This window comes from Somniosus microcephalus, chromosome 10 (genome assembly GCF_052327205.1).
Source record: "Somniosus microcephalus isolate GS21.2 chromosome 10, FLI_Smic_1.0, whole genome shotgun sequence".
In the NCBI taxonomy this organism is placed as follows: Eukaryota; Metazoa; Chordata; class Chondrichthyes; order Squaliformes; family Somniosidae; genus Somniosus; species Somniosus microcephalus.
In genome coordinates this window covers 202,341,913-202,368,072 of record NC_140996.1, presented here as the reverse complement: position 1 = coordinate 202,368,072, position 26,160 = coordinate 202,341,913, and the positions used below count along the sequence as shown (strand labels likewise).

Genomic DNA, 26,160 nt, shown 5'->3' with positions numbered 1-26,160 from the left:
GCAATCCCTCTCTTCTCAACTCCAAAGCTGCTTGGTCTAAATATGGAGTTATAAAGTTTAATCACTGCAGCTATGAGTCTTCTGGAGAAACAGTCTGGTCTAGGGTTCATTTAAGGGCCATGCAGTCTCTCCAAAAGTTAAAAAAGGCCTCGTTTTGAAAACAAACGGATTCACTTGAAAGATCCCATTAAACTAGTTGGTGTGGCAGCCTCTTGCTCGCTCTTTCTCTTTTTCACAGACTCACTCTTTCACAAGTTCTCTTTTTCATGGCGAGCTGCCAGAGGTACCAATGGGAACACTTAAACCTTCCCGTTCTGCCGGCTCTCATTAACCCCATTCTGCCCACAACAGGGACAGAGATTTAAAAACATCCCCAGGATAATATGACTGTTCCGAGGAATATCTGTGAATTGCACTGGCAGCTGGACGACATGAGATTAGACTGAAATATTTATTGTCAAGACAAAATGAACAGCTACTTTGGTACAGAAGTGTCAGCATAGTTATCTGACGAATACAGCCACAGATTCCGACATTTTGAAATGTCCCAAGTAATCATCACCTATGAAATGAGGGTGACATAATTGTGCCACCAGTATGCCCAACATCCAGCTAATTTAGCGAAGACTGCTTGGTATCCTTTGTATGTGGACTGCTTCCGTGTATTGCCAGCTGCTGATGTTTGTTTTTAATTGAAAGAAGCCCCAACATGTTAACACCAGAATATCATTCTAGTAAACCTAGAGATTCCAGCACTAAGTTCAGCTCCATGCAGGGTGGCAACCGCCTAATCAATCCATGAGACTGCAAATAACATTATCACATACATCGTTACCACAGGTCTTTGTTCTTTATGGAACATATGGAATTGAAGAATGTCTGTTAAAATGGTCTGATTATTCACAGACTGTTAACCTTATGAACTTCAAACAACATGATATACCACAAGGAGAAGCAATGTTGGCCATTTGACTATCTAAGAGTACAGGCTTCAAGGAAGAGTAATAGAGGCTAAAACCTTAATGATTAATAAGTCTACTGGATGGTCTGATGGAAGACTGTAAGTTTTACTTTTTGAATGAATGTCTGTGTGGGAGGGGCTGGGTAACAGATCCCAGTGTGTGGGAGGGGCTGGGTAACAGATCCCAGTGTGTGGGAGGGGCTGGGCAACAGATCGCACTGTGGGAGGGGCTGTGTAACAGATCCCAGTGTGTGGGAGGGGCTGGGTAACAGATCACTGTGTGGGAGGGGCTGGGTAACAGATCCCAGTGTGTGGGAGGGGCTGGGTAACAGATCACAGTGTGTGGGAGGGGCTGGGCAACAGATCGCACTGTGGGAGGGGCTGGGTAACAGATCCCAGTGTGTGGGAGGGGCTGGGTAACAGATCACAGTGTGTGGGAGGGGCTGGGCAACAGATCGCACTGTGGGAGGGGCTGTGTAACAGATCCCAGTGTGTGGGAGGGGCTGGGTAACAGATCACACTGTGGGAGGGGCTGGTAACATCGCGCTGTGTGGGAGGGGCTGGTAACATCGCACTGTGTGGGAGGGGCTGGGTAACAGATCACAGTGTGGGAGGGGCTGGGTAACAGATCAGTGTGTGGGAGGGGCTGGGTAACAGATCACTGTGTGGGAGGGGCTGGGTAACAGATCGTACTGTGTGGGAGGGGCTGGGTAACAGATCGCACTGTGGGAGGGGCTGTGTAACAAATCCCAGTGTGTGGGAGGGGCTGGGTAACAGATCACACTGTGGGAGGGGCTGGTAACATCGCGCTGTGTGGGAGGGGCTGGTAACATCGCACTGTGTGAGAGGGGCTGGGTAACAGATCAGTGTGTGGGAGGGGCTGGGTAACAGATCACTGTGTGGGAGGGGCTGGGTAACAGATCACACTGTGTGGGAGGGGCTGGGTAACAGATCACTGTGGGAGGGGCTGGGTAACAGATCACACTGTGGGAGGGGCTGGGTAACAGATCGCACTGTGTGGGAGGGGCTGGGTAACAGATCGCACTGTGTGGGAGGGGCTGGGTAACAGATCGCACTGTGTGGGAGGGGCTGGGTAACAGATCACACTGTGTGGGAGGGGCTGGGTAACAGATCACACTGTGTGGGAGGGGCTGGGTAATGTTATGTATTGTGTGTTCTCCTCCCACCTGTGGTGGCGTTGTCACAGGAGATAAATGGTTGGGTGTTCTCGGTTAAGTTTAGCTCTCTTTGTTCGGAACTTTCCAGAACTTCCTTTCCTTCCAATAAAGCACTTCATGTTTGAATCTCTGAGTTCTGAGTCCTAAATTGTGTCTAGGTAGAAAGGTACCGACACAACAAGTGGCGACGAGGATCGGATGTATGTGTGTTGTGGGAACTTTCTTGTTTTCGACTACAAAACACTCGGAACAGAGACGGGTGCAGTGAGTAAACAGAAATTTTAATTTGAAACCTGAGATGGCTACTATATTAGGAAACATCGGTGATTTTGATGAAAATGTGGAGCAATGGAGCGCATATACGGAACGTTTTGACTATTTTGTATTGGCGAATGCGGTGGCAAATGAAAAGGTCGTGCCTACCTTTTTGAGTGTAATCGGGCCGAAGACATTCAATTTACTTCGCAGCCTCGTGCAACCAGATAAGCCAGGAACTAAAACATATAAGCAACTAGTGGAAATTCTTGGAGCACATTTTTCACCAAAACCTCTGGTTATTGCTGAGAGATTTAGATTTCACAAATGGAATCAAGAGGAGGAGGAATCAGTGACGATGTTTATTGCTGCTTTAAAAAGGTTATCAGAACACTGCAAGTTCAAGGAGGTGCTGAAGGACAACATTAGAGACAGACTCGTGTGTGGTCTGCAAAATGCAGCCACACAGAAGCGCCTTCTTACTGAGGACAACCTTACTCTTGAAAAGGCCATTGAAGTTAGTGTCTCCATGGAGATGGCGGAAAATGAGGCTCACCAGTTGAGTTCAACAGGGAGAGTTCACAAGGTGTCGTCTAAGCCTAAAGGTGCGCGGAACGGCACATGTTACCGTTGTGGGAAAACGGGCCATCACGCTAATGACTGCTGGTGTACGGAGCTGGAATGCCGAAATTGTGGCAAAAAGGGTCACATTGAACGCGCCTGTAGAGGTAAAAAAAGAACGGACAGAGCTGGGAAGCATAATGTCTGTATTTGGACAAGAGAGGAAAAAGAGTGTTCATTCAGTGCAGTATGATGGAACAAGCAAAACAGAGGGGAGCGACACCTCTGAGGAGGAAGAGGTGCACATACTGACGGTTGCAGGTGATTCAAATGGCTACTGGGTGTCACCACTGGTGGAGGGACAATCAGTGCGGATGGAGGTGGACACAGGCGCGGCTGTGTCCCTTGTTTCAGACACTGTCTGCAACAAAATGCTAAAGCATCTTACCCTTCAGCCAACAAACATTGAGCTAAAGACATATACCGACGAACCTGTGGCCATGAGAGGCGCCATTGAGGTGACAGTTAAATTGAACGGACAGACTGCGAAACTGCCACTATATGTGGTAAAGGGAAATTACCCATCGCTACTGGGATGTGCGTGGCTAGAGAAAATCACGCTGGACTGGCCTGCAGTCCGCATGATGTCAAAAGGGGAGTCAGGTCTGACTGCAGTGTTAAACAAACATGCAGAACTCTTCAATGGGGAACTTGGGAGCATGAAAAAGATCAGCGTGAGAGTGGACATTAAACCTGACAGCAAGCCGAAGTTTCACAAAGCCCGACCTGTACCCTATGCAATTAGGCCAAAAGTTGAGGCTAACTTGGAGGCCTTAGTCGAGAATGGAGTCCTGGAGCCTGTGAGTGTGAGCAAATGGGCCACACCCATTGTTCCTGTCCTGAAAAAGGATGGATCTGTTCGAATCTGCGGGGATTTTAAAGCGACTATTAACCCAGTGCTGTCTGCAGAAGAGTACCCTCTTCCCCCTCATTGAGGATCTTTTTACAGGCCTGGCCGAAGGGCAAAAGTTCAGCAAAATAGACTTATGCCAGGCTTATCTACAAATGCATGTCGATGACAAATCAAAGGAGTTGCTGACAATTGTGACACACAAGGGGCTATACAGGTACTGCCGCCTTCCGTTTGGAATTATGTCGGCCCCTGCTCTATTCCAAAGGGCAATGGATCAGATTTTGAGTGGACTGTCAGGAGTCCAGTGCTACCTAGACGACATCCTTGTCACTGGGACAAATGAAGAGGATCATCTTCTGAACTTGGATGCGACACTACAACGACTGAAAGAGTACGGACTCAGAGTTCGTAAAGACAAATGTGAATTCTTTCAGTCTTCAGTTGAGTACCTGGGGCATGTGATTGACGCTACTGGCCTGCATAAGGCGCCGTCAAAGGTCAAGGCGATCGTGGAGGCCCCAGCACCCCAGAATGTGAGCCAGTTACGTTCATTTCTGGGGCTACTTAACTACTATGGGAAGTTTATTCCAGACTTAGCAACATTGCTGAAGCCGTTACATCAGTTGCTATGTCAAGGCAAAACATGGAAATGGACTGAACTGTGCAACGAAGCTTTCGCCCAAGCAAAGAAAGCATTGCTGAAATCGGAGGTCCTGACACACTTCGACCCAAAGCTACCCGTGCAGCTAGCATGTGATGCATCACCATATGGTGTGGGAGCAGTCATATCCCACATCATGCCTTCGGGTGAAGAGAAACCTATCGCCTTCGCATCACGCACCTTGAACAAGGCCAAGAGTAACTATGCGCAGATCGAGCGCGAGGCCTTGGGAATCGTTTTTGGAATTCGAAAATTTCATCAGTACCTGTTTGGGAGAAGGTTCACACTCCTGACGGACCACCGTCCATTGACTTCAATCTTCGGGCCCCACACCGGAATTCCGTCTCTTGCTGCAAGCAGGATGCAAAAGGTGGGCTTTACTGTTGTCAGGACACACATACGACATCAAATATCGCAAATCAGACTTGCACGGCAATGCAGACGGTCTCTCGAGGCTACCCTTGCCTGTTACTCCCCCAGAGCCTCGTCAGATAGACATCTTCTACTTTAGACAAGTGGAGGGAGCACCTGTCACTGCAGTTCAGGTGCGAAGGTACACCCGCAACGATCCAGTCCTGTCTGAGGTAATGGACGATGTCATTCGAGGGAGAACTATAGGAGATTCTCCTAGTTTGAAACCTTACGTTTCAAAAAGAAATGAGCTCTCCGTCCAGGCAGGTTGTCTTCTTTGGGGACGCCGTGTCATCATTCCGCCACCTCTGAGGGAACCTATACTGCAACAACTTCATACAGGCCACAGTGGGATGGTTCGGATGAAGGAAATGGCAAGAAGCTACATCTGGTGGCCAGGTCTCGATGGGAATATTGAGGAGAAAGCCAAAACATGTTCCCCATGTCAAAGGGTCCAGAATGTTCCACAGCTGGCAACCCTACACCCCTGGGATTGGCCTGCAGAAGTGTGGCAGTGAGTACATGTGGACTTCGCCGGTCCTTTCGAAGAAGATGTTTATGGTGGTTGTGGACGCTCGTAGCAAGTGGCCGGAGGTCGCTGTGATGAGGTCTACCACGGCAGAGAAAACAATTGAGAAACTTGGTGAGATGTTCAGCCGTTATGGCTCACTGGAACAACTCGTAAGTGACAACGGTCCACAATTTGTATCACAGGAGTTTGCAACCTTCCTGCATGTGAATGGTGTCCAACACATCAGGTCTGCGTCCTATCATCCCTCTACTAATGGCCAGGCAGAAAGGTTCGTGCAAACTTTGAAGCACGTCTTGAAGGCATCGCAAGGTCAGGGCTCAATCCACCAACGTCTGAACAGCTTCCTGTTGTCCTACAGGAACGAGCCGCATGCCACAACCAAAACTTCCCCCGCTTCGCTCATGATGAAGAGGCAGTTGCGGACAAGTTTTGACTTACTCAAACCTCCAAGGGCAGAGCAGGTTGTCCATCGTCAACAACAAGCTCAAGTTGAAAAGAGAGAGAAAAGAGCCAAGGAGAGACGGTTTCATCCGGGAGAGCATGTCCTAGCTCGAAACTACAACACTGGACCGAAATGGGTTCCTGCTACGGTGATCGCGCAGACGGGCCCTGTGTCTTACACGGTTGAGACTGCTGAGGACATCGTCTGGAGAAGATACACAGATCAACTGTTGCTAGGAGCAGAGAAAGCCACAGAGGCTCCAACGGCTGGTTGGCCTGAACTGTTACCGGATGATACCGCAAACCAGCATCCCTTGCCACAGTGCTCTTCTCCAACACAGGAAGTCAAAGAGACTGTTCCACCTGTGCAAACTCCTGACTTTCAACTGACACAGGCACCTTCTCCATCCAGGCCTGTGTCAATGCCTACTGCTGTGGAAGCCAGCGATGACCGCCGGTATCCTGTCAGAGAGCGGCGGCCTCCAAGACGCTTGGATCTGTAGGCTTAGTGACTTACCCACAAGACTGGGGCAGAATAAACCCCAGGGTAAAGTCAGGGTTTGAGGCAGTCTACCTCGACCCTTGGTTAGTTGAGTGCATTGAAAGTAACTTACTTGTTGAGGAATAATGTGGACCTTCCATTTAAGAGGGGAGGAAATGTTATGTATTGTGTGTTCTCCTCCCACCTGTGGTGGCGCTGTCACAGGAGATAAATGGTTGGGTGTTCTCGGTTAAGTTTAGCTCTCTTTGTTCAGAACTTTCCAGAACTTCCTTTCCTTCCAATAAAGCACTTCATGTTTGAATCTCTGAGTCCTAAATTGTGTCTAGGTAGAAGGGTACCGACACAACAGGTAACAGATCACACTGTGTGAGAGGGGCTGGGTAACAGATCGCACTGTGTGGGAGGGGCTGGGTAACAGATCACACTGTGTGGGAGGGGCTGGGTAACAGATCGCACTGTGTGGGGGGGCTGGGTAACAGATCGCACTGTGTGGGAGGGGCCGGGTAACAGATCGCACTGTGTGGGAGGGGCCGGGTAACAGATCGCACTGTGTGGGAGGGGCCGGGTAACAGATCGCACTGTGTGGGAGGGGCCGGGTAACAGATCGCACTGTGTGGGAGGGGGCTGGGTAACAGATCGCACTGTGTGGGAGGGGCTGGGTAACAGATCACTGTGTGGGAGGGGCTGGGTAACAGATCGCACTGCGTGGGAGGGGCTGGGTAACAGATCGCACTGTGTGGGAGGGGCTGGGTAACAGATCGCACTGTGTGGGAGGGGCTGGGTAACAGATCACTGTGGGAGGGGCTGGGTAACAGATCGCACTGTGTGGGAGGGGCTGGGTAACAGATCACTGTGGGAGGGGCTGGGTAACAGATCGCACTGTGTGGGAGGGGCTGGGTAACAGATCACACTGTGTGGGAGGGACTGGGTAACAGATCGCACTGTGTGGGAGGGGCTGGGTAACAGATCGCACTGTGTGGGAGGGGCTGGGTAACAGATCACACTGTGTGGGAGGGGCTGGGTAACAGATTACTGTGTGGGAGGGGCTGGGTAACAGATCGCACTGTGTGGGAGGGACTGGGTAACAGATCGCACTGTGTGGGAGGGACTGGGTAACAGATCACTGTGTGTGGGAGGGACTGGGTAACAGATCGCACTGTGTGGGAGGGGCTGGGTAACAGATCGCACTGTGTGGGAGGGACTGGCTACATCACAAGTAACTGGCATGTATGCAATAGTAAGAAGTTATGTGTCTTGTACATTATTTGGTGTGATTGGAATATGAACAGGTCCATTCAACCTCTGATTCTTCCATCCTGGTTAGGCCCTGTGGGATGAGCTTTCCGCTAAATGGTAACTTGTTTTCCATTATACCAGCAGAAAGGACGGCTTACATCCAACTTTTGACCCTCTGTTCCTTGATATTGGGTAGTCTGCTTGTACTTATTATGCCTACTAGGAAGCTGCTGTGCCCCAACTTTTCATAATCAATTTTCAGGTTATGTATCTTCCAATTGCCCAACAATACATATTCCAAAAGACTTAACTTACATATGTGGCCATTTACAGTAGTGAATGAATTTTCCTGGCCAAATCACTTTGCCGAGGACAATATTTTTAGAGTGAACCTGAATGGAGCCCCATCACACAGAACTTCATCTTCTGAGTACAGATGTGTAATCACCAATTATTCTAGTATTACATACCACAAGATGCTCACACAAAAACTTGAAAGGCCAAAATTTTATAACTGTGCTACTAAGTGGATACCTACAATATGAAAATGTTACCCTTCCACAACTAGAGTCATAGAGTTATGCAGCACAGAAAGAGGCCCTTCGGCCCATCGCGTCCGCGCCGGCCTTCAAGCCCTGTCTAATCTAATCCCATTTTCCAGCATTTGGTCCGTAGCCTTGTATGCAATGGCCTTTCAAGTGCTCATCCAAAAGCTTCTTGAATGTTGTGAGGGTTCCTGCCTCTACCACCCTTTCAGGCAGTGAGTTCCAGATTCCAACCACCCTCTGGGTGAAAAAGTTTTTCCTCAAATCCCCTCTAAACCTCCTGCCCCTTACCTTGAATCTATGCCCCCTTGTTACTGACCCCTCTACTAAGGGGAAAAGTTCCTTTCTATCCACCCTATCTATGCCCCTCATAATTTTGTACACCTCAATCAGGTCCCTCCTCAGCCTTCTCTGCTCCAAGGAAAACAACCCCAGCCTGTCCAGTCTTTCTTCATAGCTGAAGCGCTCCAGCCCAGGTAACATCCTGGTAAATCTCCTCTGCACCCTCTCCAAAGCAATCACATCCTTCCTATAGTGTGGCGACCAGAACTGCACACAGTACTCCAGCTGTGGCCTTACCAGCGTTTTGTAGAGCTCCATCATAACCTCCCTGCTCTTATATTCTATGCCTCAGCTAATGAAGGCAAGTATCCCATATGCCTTTTTAACCACCTTATCCACCTGTTCTGCTGCCTTCAGGGATCTATGTACATGCACACCAAGGTCCCTCTGATCCTCTGTCTTTCCTAGGGTCTTACCATTCATTGTGTATTCCTTTGCCTTGTTAGTCCGTCCAAAATGCATCACCTCACACTTTTCAGGGTTAAATTCCATTTGCCACTGTTCCGCCCATCTGACCAATCCATCTATATCGTCCTGTAGCCTGAGGCTTCCCTCCTCGCTATTTACCACCCCACCAATTTTCGTGTCATCTGCGAACTTACTCATCATACCTTTTACATTCACATCCAAATCATTAATTTAGACCACAAACAGCAAGGGACCCAGCACCGATCCCTGCGGTACCCCACTAGACACAGGCTTCCAGTCACAAAAACAACCTTCCACCATCACCCTCTGCCTTCTGCCACTAAGCCAGTTTTGGATCCAATGTGCCATGGCACCCTGGATCCCATGGGCTCTTACCTTCCTGACCAGTCTCCTATGCGGGACTTTATCAAAAGCCTTACTGAAATCCACGTAAACCACATCCACTGCAGTACCCTCATCCACACACCTAGTCACCCCCTCGAAAAATTCAATCAAATTGGTCAGACATGATCTTCCCTTGACAAAGCCATGCTGGCTATCCCTAATTAATCCTTGCCTCTCCAAGTGGAGACTAATTCTGTCCCTCAGAATTTTTTCCAATAATTTCCCTACCACTGATGTTAGGCTCACTGGCCTGTAATTCCCTGGTTTATCCCTACTACCCTTCTTGAATAATGGTACTATGTTAGCTGTTCTCCAGTCCTCTGGCACATCCCCTGTGGCCAGAGAGGTTCTGAAAATTTGTGTCAGAGCCCCTGCAATCTCCTCCTTTGCCTCACATAGTAGCCTGGGATACATCTCGTCCGGGCCTGGGGATTTATCCACTTTTAAGCCTGCTAAAACCGCTAGTACCTCCTCCCTCTCGATGCTAATATGTTCAAGTATATCACAGTCCCCCTGCCTGATTTCTATGTCCACATCGTCCTTCTCCATAGTGAACACAGATGCAAAAAATTCATTTAAAACCCCACCTACATCTTCTGGCTCTACACACACCTTGCCACTTTGGTCCCTAACGGGCCCTACTCTTTCCCTAGTTATCCTCTTGCCCTTAATATACTTATAAAACACCTTAGGATTTTCCTTTATTTTGCTCACCAGTGTTATTTCATGGCCCCTCCTCGCTCTCCTAATTGCTTTTTTAAGTATCCCCCTGCACTTTTTATACTCCTCTAGGGCTTCCTCTGTCTTTAGTCCTTTGTATCTGCCAAATGCCCCCCTTTTTTTCCTAATCCATTCTCGTATATCCCTTGACATCCAAGGTTCCCTGGGCTTGTTGGTCCTACCCTTGACCTTTACAGGAACATGTTGCCATTGTACTCTCTCAATTTCCTTTCTGAAAGACTCCCATTGCTCCATTAATACATTTTACTGAAATCCTAATGACAACACTGAACATACTTTCTTGTCACCGTTGCCATGGCACTGCTTCTGGGAACTTCTAGGAAACATATGGGGGTAAAATTCGGTATCTCACCGTTTGGGGAGCAATTATTGGCCGGGCGCAAAGTTTAGCGCCTGCCGCTAATTATCGCCTCCGACTGCAAACTTGGCTTCTATCACCCCTGGAGGTGATTGGAGCACGAAATCAGGCGCTACACTCTTCTCTTAAGGCACAAAGGCCGAGGAGCGAGGCGCTACCTCAGAGCGCTGGTGACGCTCATGTGATGTCTGTTAGTAATGGAACACAGACACACTGGCGCCAGCCAGTTCTTAAAGGGGAGGGTCGATCTTGCTCTCCATCCGCACCCTGCTCATTGCAGCCTTGAATCCCGGCCTGGAGAGACCTGTACATCAATTCTGCTGGAAATAACAATGGAGAGGCCCAGGGAGCGAGGTCAGAGTGCAACCCCCATAGTCTCTTCTAAATCGATGCAAGGAAGGTCAAATCAAAATGGATCTGCAAAGTGCTGCTCAGTACCCAAAACTCCTTCACACAGCGTTGAATCTCTTCAGAAGTCTCTCTCTCTCTCTGAATGCATGGTGCAAAAATGTCGCAGACAAAAAAAGGCAGGAAGTGGTCGCCTTTAAATAGCGCTCCCCCAGTCCCTTCCCGACTGCAAAACGTTCCCCTCTACCTGCCGTTGCTAGCATCAGGCGGAAAGGCAGGGGGCGCCACTCAATATCCGGTCCGGGGCGCTACCAGGGCGTTGCATGTTCGACTGACGTCATGATCTGCGGGCGCAGGAGATCGTGGCGGTAGTGTTTAGCACCGCCGCAAAACGTCTGGTCTATTTCGCGAGCGGCGCAAACATCGTCGCACCCGGGCGCTAGTTGCTTTGCGCCCCATTAGCGCCCGCTAACAGGAGGCGCAAAGTGACCGAATTTTTCCCCCATACAGTTTTACTTATTACAAAAGGATTAGATTTCTCTAGTGAGAATGAAAAACATTCTAAAATGAAAGAAAGACTTGCATTTATATAGTGCCTTTGAAGACCTCAGTCCCATAACGCTTTGCAGTCAATTAAGTACTTTTGACGTGTAGTCACTGTTGTAATGTAGGAATCGGGCAGCCAATTTGTACACAGCAAGGTCCCACAAACAGCAACGTGATAATGACCAGATAATCTGTTTCAGTGATGTTGGTTGAGGGATAAACATTGACCAGGACACCAGGGTTAACTCCCCTGCTCTTCCTCAAAACAGTGCCAAGGGATCTTCTACATCCACCTGAACGTGCAGACGGGGCCTCGGTTTAAAGTCTTATCTGAAAGATGGCACCTACGACAGTGCAGCGCTCCCTCCGTATCGCACTGGAGTGTCAGCCTAGAATTTGTGCTCAAGTTTCTGGAGTGGGACTTGAACCCACAACCTTCTGACTCAGAGGTGAGAGTGCTGCCCACTGAGCCACGGCTGACACCATTAAAAGGTGCAAAAGGCTCTAAGATGCGCTGGGCGACGTCCCCCTCATCTCAAAACTGATATGGTAGGCAAGAGTACACAGCTTTGACAGATGATTCATCCGGTATTCCTATCAACAGTCCTAATCACCATTCCTAGATGGCTTGAGTGTCTCTGGGAGCAAACTCTTTGTAACACTCACCTAACTTTATATTAGTAATATAATATACATCCATTCTAGGCCATGTAGGTAAAAATCTCAAAATGTTCTACTCAATCACTGCTGCATGCCTTTATTCTTCTTTAATATTGTAAAGGCCAGTGAAATGGCCAGGATATCTTTGACTTCCAATGCCAACATTATCCAAAAGCAGACAGTGCAAGATCCATGTGGCATGGTATGAGAGACAGTTATTATTACCTCATGGAATGCCTCACCTCGCAATCAATCAATCAGTCTTGTTGTGAAGCAGTCATGCACATAAACATTTCGCAAAAGATGCAATTTAGGTCATTGTATGAGGGACTCAGGCTGGAGAAGTACTGCCACACAGTTACAGTATTTTCATACAAAGGTTGACAGCAAGTCTTAGTTAAGTTAGACAGTGCCTAACAAAGCAGTATCTAACCTACATTAGTGCCCACTTGTCATTGCTGAACAGGCAGCTAAGTTATGGAGAAGCAGCTGTAGGCCCAAAATCAATCCCAAATAATAAAATGGCTTGGACCAACCCACTATCACACATAAGCTCTGACGCAGTCACTCTTCAAATTGGAGCTCACGCTATTTAACTATACTGTCATTTTTCCCAACACTACCAAATAAGTTTGGATTCATGCTGTGGTCACACAGACTGGAATCCTTCCCAGTCCTGGATATGAATACTGTACTGAGTTACAAGCAATTTCAAAATTTAGACCCAGCCAAATCCAAGACGGGGTGGTCCAAGGAATTTTTTCCCCTGACAGATTAAAGAACTAGTTTAAGACTTTTCCCCAAAATCACCTTTCCCTAGGGACTGCACTTTGACATGGTGGGAAGGCTTGCCTGCTCCTATGACCCTGAGTGCGATGCTGGCGGGGGGTATAACTGCCTAGTAGGGCTACTGAAGCCAGGCAAGTCGAAGGGTAGGAGCCAGGTTAAAGGCAGTCCACTGGTCTCCCTGGTAGAGGGTTAGGAGTCAATTTTATTTATTCATTCACGGGATGTGGGCATATCTGGCAAGGCCAGTATTTATTGCCCATCCCTAATTACCCTCGAGAAGGCGGTGGTGAGCCGCCGCCTTGAACCGCTGGAGTCCGATTTGCAAATACAAAAATCAATTGGATGTCAGAGAATATAATATTAGTCAACCTGCAAATCCAGCTGACAGGAGGGCAGCACTTCACAATTATAACTACAGTACTACTTCCCCCTCTCCCATTCATACAAAGTCAGCAAAGCTTCTAAACACACTTACATACCCAATGATTTAATTATGAGCTTCCATAACAAAGCATTAATTAAATATATGATTTACTAGTCAAGTGTAAGAAATGGAAATTTACCATTTTAGAATTATATATATTTTCTTGACCCACATAGTGTAATACAAGGAAGCTTGGAGCTAAAGATAGAAAGTAGTGAAGCAGTAGAAAAGCAGTGGATCACCATTACACCTGCAACAGCAATGCATTAAGATCCAAGTTCTCTATCACTAAGTAATAGAGAGCAGTGTTAAATGCAATACGAGGAAATACTCTTGTTGGCTAATGCAGCAAACGTTATCTGTGATGGGTGCCAGTGAATGAACTGTTGAGAAAAACGTTCCCAAAGCAGCATCTTATCTTCAACTCTTACTTTCAATGAGTCACAAAGCACTCTCAAGCTTCACCTTATCAGCAAAGCAGCAGACACAGGGCTTCCAGACCTCATCCACACACTGAAGAACCACAATCATTCACAAGTCAGCGGTTGGTGCAAATAAAAGAAAAACAATTTCCAGCTGGATTTGCCAGGAGCCTTGGTAAAGCAGTGCTGAAAATCAGGGCAATGTTCCAGAGCCTGAACGTTAGACCTGCTCAACACAAAGGTCAGTCCTTTTCTTCATTTCGACCAGACTGCACGAGTGCCGGACAAGATTTTTTTTAAAATCAGGAAACGTGAAGGCATTACATCTACAAATATATTATGGCTCACAACACTGACTGAACAGGCAAAGGCCCCATTGTAGAACCACAGATCTGTTAGCTCCGATTCCCACATTACCTCATGGAGTTAGAATAGGTTTTAATGGTAGGGCACACACAATAATAAGGACTTTCCATTTCTGTTAACATGCCCTTTTTGAAACATGCAGCATTGCACCCATCCCCACAGAAATTCCTGTACGTTTCAGGATCTTGGCTTGAGATACAGGAAGAAAGTGAAGGAGGCAGGAAATGGGAATCTACAGAATTCATATTCCTCTTGACTCCCATCATCTTCCATGCTCATGGGCCTGTGCTTCTCAATTATTCTATCCATCTATTTATACCCAGTGCAATTCTTTTACCATCCTTGACTGAATCAGTTTCTATAAAGTCTGGTTGCTTCTGTTCCACTTCTTACAGCTGGACCCAGGAACACTATTGGCAGACAGAATTAGCCCAGCCTCCCCGGCAATGTGTAATGTAAAAGTGGACAGTAAAAGAATTGCACTGGGTATAAATAGATGGATAGAATAATTGAGAAGCACAGGCCCATGAGCATGGAAGATGATGGGAGTCAAGAGGAATATGAATTCTGTAGGTTCCCATTTCCTGCCTCCTTCACTTTCTTCCTGTATCTCAAGCATAAAGAATACACTGGTTTCAGACAACACTTAGAGAGGGAGGTAGGGTAGACCTGCTTTCCACTAGTGCTCGCTATCTCACCTTCCATGCTTCCCTCTAGTCTGATCACTCAAACTCTCCCTCTTCTGTGCAATCTCTTAAATGACTGCTTCCTTTTGCTCTCACTGCAACGAGATAGTGAGCACTAGTGGAAAGCAGGTCTACCCTACCTCCCTCTCTAAGTGTTGTCTGAAACCAGTGTACTCTTTATGCTATAACAGACCACTTTTACATTACACATTGCCGGGGAGGCTGGGCTAATTCTGCCTGCCAATAGTGTTCCTGGGTCCAGCTGTAAGAAGAGGAACAGAAGCAACCAGACTTTATAGAAACCGATTCAGTGAAGGACGGTAAAAGAATTGCACTGGGTATAAATAGATGGATAGAATAATTGAGAAGCACAGGCCCATGAGTCCAACTAACAGTAGTAAACATGTCAACGGGATATTTTCAAGAGGATATTTTCAAGAGGATCCAAGTGATAGCTGTTAGAAAGTATCAGCCAATACTGTCACTGATCACTTCAAAACACACCTTAGCAAATATTTAAAGTAAAGCAATGTTTTAATTCTCAGGGCATTGCAAGTCTGCTCCCTGAGGCCTGCATATACCACCCCAGAAAGACGCTTTAATTATAATATTCTGCACTGGGATCTCATCCCCGCCCCACGCCTCCCAAAATGCACACATCTCCAAAACTGGTCAAATGAGTTGCCCTCACACAGCTCAATGCACCTGCGAGTGTGTTTGGCTTTGCAAGCTGCTTAAGGGACTAATGGAGTAAGAACAAAGAGAAACATTCAGCCAGTGAGTTACTGTTGTCCTATGACAAGTGAGGAAGGCCCACAACTCACAAGCTCGAGAGCAGCTGCAACTCGTGGTTACCAGAAAAGGCATCCAGTACATTCTATGGAATAGGCCACCCTTGGACTCTTTGGGCAGGCTCTAGATAAATTCAGAAGTGCAGTGTAGAGTTGCCAGTCATTGAGTACTGTTCACTGCCATGAGCCATCACGTCCCCGAGCAAAGAAATACTGCTCACCTTCACAGGATAATGAGGAGAATTATACTCAGGAACAGAACATATTTAGCCGAGTTTACTCTGTTCCCAGTCTGAACTCTCTGGAACGGTCAAAATGGAGTTTAAAAAAACAAACAGCACTCCAATCACTTCACTGCTGTGGATATAAATTTATACACAATTGGGAACGGCTTTCTACGCCCCTATGATTGATCATGGGTTTAAAAGAGCCACGAGGTGTATTCCTGCAAAGTAACAACGAGCAGGAGTTAAAGTTTTGAGAACTCCTCCACAATTCAAAATGTACACAGGTCACTACTGAAAAGGAAGAGCAGTTTCAATCATTGCATTGCCTGGTCTCAGCCCAGTAGCAGTTGGGATGATAGAATTGGCCTCAGCACCTCCTGGGTCAGGGTTGGGGTGTTGTGGGGGGGGGGGGGGGGGGCTGGTGGCAGGGCAGGGCAGAGAAAAGCCGCCAGGGTACTTATTCTTAATTACTGGAAGGTGTATGTGGACAGAAATTGGTTAAGGGCTCAATTTTACTCAGGTTATGATTCACTCCATGGTGCAATAGATTGTTGACATTCATGGTTTAGGCTCATACTTGAAGAATGGCCAATTGGCTAAGGTAATGGAAGGGGGGGGGAGGTGTTGCTGTAAATGTCTGTGGAACTGTACCTTGGCAACAGCTAGTCCTCCAGGAGAGGAAGAGAGAAAAAGAGGGTAAATGGCAAATAACAAGGTAGCAGAGGCTGAACTAATAATAATTTAGAGACTTCAATTAAAATTGTGCGGCACAAAGAGATTCCTCAAACACAAACAGTTGCAAAAAACTTGACAGAAAATATAGTCCTCAGCTGATGGCCTTTGGCAGCAAAAGACAGCAAATCCTCTGTAGAATGAAACACATTTTAAGTATGCCATATTTAAGTTTGATTGGAATACAGTTCCATGTAAAGGGGAATGTTGTCATTCTTTGTGCGTTAATAGAGTGCGGATATAACCAGCAAACTAAATTTACATTCCAAGAAACAAAGTCACACTTGTCAAGGCAAGTTGATTTGTTTCATGTAGTGATACATAGCCCAAATGTAGACATCTGCCCAGTTCAAAAGCCCTTTCTCGTCTCCATCCTTTGGCTAAGTTATGATATTTGTTGCACTAAGTGCATTAATCTGTGGCTATTATTACTTTCTGTCAAAAAAGGCATTTTCTGGCAAGTCTGGTATGTCATGATCTCACACTTACCAATACATCACAATACAAAAAGATAACAAGGATCATCAAACTGCACTTTATTCCTGATCACACCACTCATACAATGGAATAACCATAACAATCAGGAGAAAGTTTACTGGTGCCTGGTCCTCTCCATAGAAACATAGAAAAATAGGAGCAGGAGTAGGCCATTCGGCCCTTCGAGCCTGCTCCGCCATTCAATATGGCTGATCCTCTATCTCAATACCATATTCCCACTCTCTCCCCATACCCCTTGATGCCTTTTGTGACTAGAAATCTATCTATCTCCTTCTTAAATATATTCAGTGATTTGGTCTCCACAGCCTTCTGTGGAAGAGAATTCCACAGGTTCACCACCCTCAGTGAAAAAATTTCTCCTCATCTCAGTCCTAAATGTCCTACCCCTGAGACGGGCAGCACGGTGGCATAGTGGTTAGCACTGTTGCCTCACAGCGCCAGGGACCCGGGTTCGAATCCGGCCTCGGGTGACTGTGCAAACTCCACACAGACATTCACAGAATCACAGAAATCACAGAAACCCCACAGTGCAGATAGAGGCCATTTCGGCCCATCGAGCCTGCACCGACACATAGCCCACCCGATCCCCGTAACCCCCACACCAACACATATCCCACCCCTATCCCCGTAACCTCACGTATTTAATCCCCCTAACACTAAGGGTCAATTTTATCATAGCCAATCAACCTAACCTGCACATCTTTGGACTGTGGGAGGAAACCGGAGCACCCGGAGGAAACCCACGCAAACACGGGGAGAATGTGCAAACTCCACACAGACATTCTCCCCGTGTTTGCGTGGGTTTCCTCCGGGTGCTCCGGTTTCCTCCCACAGTCCAAAGATGTGCGGGTTAGGTTGATTGGCTATGATAAATTGACCCTTAGTGTTAGGGGGATTAAATACGTGGGGTTATGGGGATAGGGTGGGATATGTGTTGGTGTAGGGGTTACAGGGATCGGGTGGGATATGTGTCGGCGCAGGCTCGATGGGCCGAAATGGCCTCTAGCTGCACTGTGGGGTTTCTGAGTTTCCGTGAGACTGTGACCCATGGAAACCTGACTTGCAGGCCCACTCAGACTGATGGGATGAACTCCCATCTCTTTGACGCCTTTTCAACGTCCCAGATGGGTCTCTCAGCCGTCGATCAAGGTTGACGCGAGTACATGGCCGCAGCACAAAACATCTATCGCTTCACTCCAGCAAATATCCCAACATGGGGGAGCTCTTCATTCTAAGCTGGTCAGGCAGCGCGCTGCTAGTCGCTGGTTACAGAGCACTGGCGTAGGCCTGGGAGTAACATATCAGCCCACCATCTCTGAAAGGGAATAGTGCACAACACAGGAGCAGGGAAACCAGAACCCAATCAGTCAGTGATTAAAGGGAGCAAAATATGAATATAGAAAAGAAATATAATACTGACATCTCAATTACAACTGGTTATCAAAACTAATGAAGCCAGGATAAGTATTACAAATTATTATGGCAATCAACAGGAATGTGACCAGTTCTTCCGAGAAAGTCCTGTATAAAATCCAAATTTGTGATTCAGTGAAGGGGTATTTTGCTTTGGTTTGCTCATTTTGGTTTTTAAAAATATATATGTGTGAGTATAAACAAGTGTCTCCAGCTTTATACTCACATCTATCTTTTCATTAAAATTAGCAAACGAAAGAAAATGCAGCCCATAGCGAACAGGTAGTGAACAACGAGGTTTATTGTTGCGAAGAATATCATGTAACAATGCTTCTGTATCAGTATCAGACTTTTTCACATTTGATGTGTGTACGCATGATGATAACATGAAAAAAATACAGTACGGAGATGATGACAGCGTTTCCATATTTTTTTCCTCTAGCTCCCCAATGGCTCAGCAAGCTCATTCAGTGAATAACTGAGCCACAGAGACCAGGAAGGTTACAGGTTTGATTTTCAGTCTATGCTGCATCAGCTAATCTCAACCAGGGCAGCAGTAGGAAAGCTATAACCCGGCCACACTATCCCTGATGTCTGGCCTCCCCGGCACGTCCCTGGCCTGTACCTGCTATGCCACCTAACCCATTCCTGGCCATCAGCACCCAACCCTCCACACACACACAACCAGCCTCTGGGCCATCAGGTGCCTCCCTTCCTGACCAACTCCTAGCATCGGCCTGCTCCATGTGGCTGGATCTGCCATGGTGGCAGGGGGATTTCCCAGAGCCCCCATCACCACCCCCAGCCATGTCCTCCTCACTGTCCTTTATAAGGAGGACGATCTGTCTTTTACTTCAGGGGGGGGGGGGAGGATCCAAGCCGCTTCCCTAGCTTGGGCCCCACTAGTGGAACCTATTTTTGCCCATCTGAAGGCCCAGTGTGGCTCAGCTCACTCACTGTACTGGCTTCCAGAGATGAGCTAGTGGAGAAGGGTAGGGATTCCCTTGTCAGGACAAGGCACAGGCTCTGCCCCTTAAAAGCCAAGCCAGAATTTCTGGAAACAGTGGAGACCCAACGCAACTGGGGCTTCAAGGTTTCTGGGGGAGTTCCGCAGGGCTGCCATTGGAGATATGGTGGAGACCAGTTAATTCCTCGCAGAATTGCAGCCCCATTGTGTTTTACATGGTATAATGTTCCTGCGCTTATAAAACATTACATCCTCTAACTTAACGCTAACAGTGCCTTAGGAGATTTGCGAGTAAAATGTTAAAATAAAACCTCGACAGTACAGAGGTCACACTCCAGATGTCACACATGCAAATTTCTGTATCGCACTTAATTCTGCAGCCAGAATGTCTGCAGCTTCTCAACTGACCTTCTCACAAGCAAACTCAAGGTTCTAATTTGCAGCCTGACCTTTGACCTACAGGAGCATTCCTTTCAAGCATATAAACATTTACCTCTTCTCACCTTAAAGTGACAGGCATCTACTTTTTAGCAGCAGAATACTATATTATATTTGACATTGTATTGTGTTCCTTTCCTACTTACTGTGGGCAGCACCACACATCATACTAAACATTATTACAAATCTTAACAATTTACTGTGTACACACCTTACTTCCTGTAGTCATAATTCTCGGTCATGCTATTCTACCCATATTTACCACTGTAAATTACTATGTCAACATTATATCCATTCAATTTTGTCATGTCAACCGTTGTGATACAGCTGCAAGCTCTGGCCACTAGGTGGCTCCATGGTGGAGGTTTTTGAAGTCTCAATCCAGATTCTGTCATCATCTTGTATATTAGCAACAAAAAACAAATCTGTATTCGTTAAATGACTATAAACGAAGCCATGGGCTAGTATATTGGAAGTTTGGAGAGTGTCCGTTACGCTTCAACAAGTCAAAAGTGTAAAAAGGTTTTTTGGGGGGCTTATTTTTTTTCTCTGACATCTAGCCAGAAATTTACATTCACCTTCTAATCTTCAAATTGCCCTCACCAAATGACAGAACTCACATTGACCTCAGGCTGAGTTTGGTTACTGCAATATGACCCCATGACCTTAAGAGTGACAAGCCCATTTAAACACAGGTGCGCACCTTAGCAGCAGAATAATGCATTATACATGACACGCTATAACCCTTCTGTCGCTACAAATCGACACATCATCTAACCTACCGTGAGCAACACCACGAGAGATTCACTAGCTGTATCTACGTGATTACTGGATCATTGTAGTACAGAGTTTGTCTCCCAGCATACCTATCTCTTCCTGGCAGCTGACCCTCATTATATTACTCAATTGTCGCAGTGACAAGGAGCTGCTTGAGAAATTGTAGCAGCTAGCACACTGAATGTAACACAGCTTGCAAACTGCAGCAGTAAAGCTCAGATAATACTAAAAAAAAACTTTTAATCATTAGGGAAAACAATATTTGGGAATGTACAAGGTTGCAACACACACCCAGCTAACGTTAATTCTCTGCGTACTTGGGAAAGCACAGGGAGATAAAACCTCTCACAGAATCAAGAGAACTTTACAGTGAATTGTAAAAATTAAAATGGTACTACTGCAGCTAGCATATACAAGGAGTTTCTTCTGCTCCTTTCCATCAGATTATTAAATGCATCTAGGAAAAAAAATCATACCAATACCACTTAAGGAAAAATATGTCTGAGAAAATGCAAGAAAAATGTTTGAAGAGTGAAGTGCCAGCTGTTTCCCTTGCTAAACTATGACAGGCTGCTTATGGGTATAATTAATTAGTTTGCAAAAGCAAAGTCTCTGCACCGAAATGGTTCCTAGAGTACTGTTGTTTTATGGAGTGCTCTTAAAGATGGCCAATCACGTTGGCTCAAAGCCAGGAAGGGCCTCTTAACTATGAAACCACTGGGACACTTGGAGCATTAACTCTTGAAATAGGTGTGGTACCGTAGCTTTTCTGTACCAAATATCAGTGAGTAAAACATTCAATGGAAGTGCAGGAATACACATGAGTTCACTCATTATTTGGCTGCTTCCACTTGGCATTTGTCCATTATGGCTTCCTATGTACAAGCACAATCTTTGTTCCTCTAACCATGAACGTTGTGTCTGCAGTGTAAAGCGAGGGGACACATACTGGTGTACACTTGAAAAGTGTCTCAAGAATTAAGAGCGTGTTCCCACTCACTGACCTCCCTGTAAGAAAATGATACAGGAAACTTTGGTTTATCTGGAGGTTGTATGTCCGGAAACCTCGATCTACCGGCAGAAATCAGGAGCCGTTTTGTTAGGTTTTTTTTCTTCTCGTAGGTTTTTTTTCTTTTCGTGGCTTTTTTTTCCAAACAGTCAAAGTCTGTGAAGTCTCTCTGAAGCTGTTGCTAAGCTACAGCGACGCTTCTAAGATACAGGCCGACTGTTTAGAAGCTGTTGCTAAGCAACAGTGTTTGTTGTCAGATACGGAGATGAAAACCTCCGTATGCTTCAACATTAATGCTGGTATGTCCGGCAGTTTTGATAGATCGGCAACAGCTCGGTCCCGTCGGTGCCGGATATAACAAAGTTTCCTGTACTAAATTCACTTTTTACAACAAATTCTTAAATTGGAGGATAGTCCCTTGTTAAATTGCTGGATGGTCCCTTGCCTACAGTGAACCACTCAACTAGGCAACAGTCAGAAATGCAGCCAAATGACGCACAGATTATGAATGCAGTTTAACCAAAAGCTGGTGCAAAGCACTGGCTCTCATTGTCATTAATAGGAGCACCCAGGAAGCACAGAGATCCCTCTCCTCCGTAACCTATGTCACCAGAGGAGCTGAAATGGTCAGTCTGCAGAAGGTAGAAAATATTCTGCAGAAATTAAGCTTTTTATTGAAAGGTTAATATTGTTAGATGTATATTTTTGAGCGATGGGGTGTATTTTGCATGCTCAGTGAACATTGGCCTTCCATGAACTCTTAAATTTATTCCAAATGCCCTATAAATTAAGTAGCGGTATTGAATGGAGAAATGTTACTGGAATCTACTTTTATTTTGCTCAAACAGCTTACAGTGTTTTGAAGTGAATTATACATCTTTAAAACTGCAGAACTCCACAATTCTTACTGTTACACATAAACACAAATAGAGGGAAGAACACAAGAGAGCACGGAACCATCAAAGGCCATTTAGCCCAGCAAGCTCACTCGTGCACGGGCAAGGTATAATCTAGTCGATCGTAGACTCTACCTCATCCATTTAATCATCTGAGGAAAAGTAACGTATAAAAACACACTGATCTTCAAAGGGAATCAGGCAAAACTCCAGAGAATTAATATTTCCACTATTAAAACCTGGCCTGCTGCCTGCCACAGGCAGTTCCTTCCCCCTCCAACCTCACAAGTAGACAACATGGTGTCCCAAGGAGTGTTTGATCACTTCAGTCTTTTCCTAAAATAGTTGGGAGCTTAAGAAACCTAGCAGTTTATTTTTTTTAACTCTATCCATTAGTAGTGGGAGTAATAATAATAACTCTTTGTTTCAAATTGTTTCACCCTTAAAACATCCCATTGCATTGGTCACATGAGGTGCAATTCCAGTTTATTCAGCAAATTAAAAGGACCACGGGTTAAGTGAATTTTATCGTCTGCGCTCCCTCATTTCTATTGGTTAAATTTGTCAAAAGAAAAAGATTTGCTTTGTCCAACCTTAATCGCAGGCCACAATCACAGTAAACATCACCACTTGCATGCCTTTCCGTCTGATTGCCTCGAGATACACCACTGTCAAATTCCAAATGAAAACAGCTCGAGTTCCATTCCACCCATTCTTTCCACATCCACCAACTCCCTTCACACTCAATGTGGCAGCACCTCAGTATAGTGAATCTTCTCTTCGCAACTTCTGCAACACCAGTACTTTTGCACTTATATGTCACAGGACATGTCCTTTCTCTGCAATTTTCCAAATGACATAAATGAAGGCCTTTTGTTTTTTTTTCTTTTGACTGCCTGTGTCAAAATTCTGTACAATTTACATGTGTAACACAGGCTAGCTTTAATCCAGCTGTGTTGCCTTTCCTGGATCTCCTGTGTGCCTGTATTGGAATGGAGCGTATTCTTTAACTGTAGCCAGGGACTGAGCAACACAATGGGTTTGAACACATGCTGTCTTCAGCCAATGATCCGGCACTAACATGAGAGCCTCACTTCGAAGTTCATATGGATAAATGGTGGAGGAAAGGGAATGGAAGCTGTAGTGCAGAATGTTTAAACAAAGTGCCATCTTGAGACTAGAAGCCCATCTTTAGTCTGAAAAATGGTTAACTTACAATGGACCCTGTGATGGGAATAGCATTACTTTTTTTTTCTCCCCGATCTGTTTTCACAGAAAGCTGTGCAGCAACTGCAGTACTGGGGAAATTGAACTTACAATGCTGTGACAATATGCGTTGCTGCGACAATCCAACAGACACCACACCATGGTTCGGGATTTTTAAAGTAAATTGTTCATATTAAATACGCATGATACAGAGAAACAAATACAGCATAATGGTGATATGTAAATACGAATGGCACACTCACATTGTATATATCTTCTGCAACAACAACTTGCATTTATATAGTGCCTTTGTCTTAGTAAAATGTCCCAAGGCGCTGCACAGGAGCGTAATCAGAAGGAGGACAGAGCAGTGGAGAGGCGGAAAGGTTTAGGGAGTGAATGCCAGAGCTTGGGAGTCTAGGTGGCTGAAGGCATGCCTGCCAATGGAGGGGCAAAGGAAATCGGGGATGCACAAGAGATACGTAAATGGAAATGTCACTTAGATCATCTGAATTGAGAAGGTCATCACTCTTCCATATTCCAAAGAAAGGCAGGTAATCAAACATGTTCAATATTCAAAATACTAAAATGAATTTACTTAGATATTGATTTACGTCTCACCTATAGGTAGAAAAGTAATTCAAACATGCCACACTCTGATGGCTTGGTACATAAATCCACTGCCTGCTGTATTACTGAGACAAACAGACCAGGAAAGTCCCAGGCTTGATCCTTGGGCCATATTGAATTAGTTGATCTCAGTTGCAGTAGAAGTTGAGAAGCTACGATTGGCCTGGGCTTTGGAGGGGGGGGAAAAAAACAGTTTGGATCCCCACTCTTGATTGTTGTCCAGTGACTCCTGCTGGAGAATGAATGTGTATGGAGATCAGAGGAGATGATTTCCTCTGTGTAATAAACTGGGTGATAAAGAACATGTTTATAATTTTGTTACACAATTAACTTTCTGCTTTTATTTGGCATCTAGTCTTCCTTCCCCATTATCTTTTCCACTTAACATAACAGACAGAGCCAATCTTCCCCAAGCTGTAGACAGGGTCAGGCTCAGCGAAGATGCTCTGATGATGTTGACAAGTCTACTAACAATTTCTAAGCTCACGCAAGAAGAATGGGCAATGTACTGGAGGGAACTGGTGCCCATGGAACTGGTATCCCAGCGAGAATCAGCATCATCGGGAACCGAGGAGAGCAAAAGGGGAGAAACTTGAATAAACACGTGCAGGTGAAAGTCAGAGTTGTCTGGAAAATTTCCTACTTTAAAATAATAATCTTTAAAAAAATGAATTTAGTTCTTTGGTGCATAAACACAAGGGATGAACCTTGCTGCATTGTCACTTGGCTGGATGTCCTCCCCCGCCAAGTGCTCTTTCCCTTTTAGCATCAGGTCGAACGTGGTGCTTAGTGCTAGAAGGAAATTCAGTGTTTAAAAATAAAGTTAAACTGCTTCCACTTTATGACACTTTGAGTTATAGCAGAGCCAAACACAACGTGCTGTGGGATCCATTCTACTTAGGCTACATAATATACACTGTCTCTTTATGGGAAGGAAGGCATCAGCACTTTAATATGAAAGGTCCAATTCACCAAAAAGGCACATACAGATATTGCCATTAATAATCCAAACTCGGTCATCCCAGGAATTGATGTCACTTTCTCCATTGAATCTCACTGGCAGCCTGACATCTGTTTCGTGCTTTTATAGTCTACGTAATGGATAAACAACGAACATCTAAAAATAATATCCCACTGACAACTGACCTGGCGTCAAGGTAAGTATCCCATTAGCGAGATATTTTTATAAGCCAGCAATCATTGACGCCTGTGCTATTTATACCACAGTACAAATTCATGTAGATTGGAGGTGCTATGTTACCATGGAGAAACACACAACAGCTGAGATGGTACACATACAATGTGCCTTTGTTTGGTGAATTTTGGCTCCGGATATTAGTGCTAAGGAATGGAACACTTTCCATTTCAGTCATCCAGCATCAGCATCAAGCACTTCCAGGTCAAATATAAGGAAAATCTCCCTCCGCTCTGCCCATTAATCCTGCTTAAAAATCCACCTCATCGATAACACTTTTAGCTAGCACCCCTAGCCTCCAGCTCGGGTCCAACCCTATTTGTGAAGCACCTATTGGGACATTTTACTACACTGGAGATGCTACATAAAATGTAAGTGGTGGCAGTGGTTGTGATTCTACCATCAGCCTGCCAAATAAATAAAATCTGTGAGTTTTTTTTTAAATGCATAATGGACAAAATCGTAATCCTGCTACCCTGTTAGATGCTGGCTGTGGGTTGTCTGAACAGAATGCGGCTGCATGATTCACAATGCAGCCTGACCCATTTCCTTGGCAATGCGTGATACAACCGATAGATCAGACCTGTTTCCACGTCGGCATGTGGTACTGTAACAGCACACAGTACAGGGGAGAGGGGGAGGTCAGACCCATCTCTGAGGCGACATGTGGTACAGCAACAGTTCAATTAG

The 26,160-nt window shown here is 45.8% G+C and overlaps 1 protein-coding gene across 1 annotated transcript in view; it reads right to left on the bottom strand.

Moving 5' to 3' along the window:
• arhgef17 (Rho guanine nucleotide exchange factor (GEF) 17) overlaps positions 1 to 26,160 on the bottom strand; it is a 504,936-nt gene that overhangs the window by 463,351 nt on the left and 15,425 nt on the right. The window lies entirely within an intron of this gene.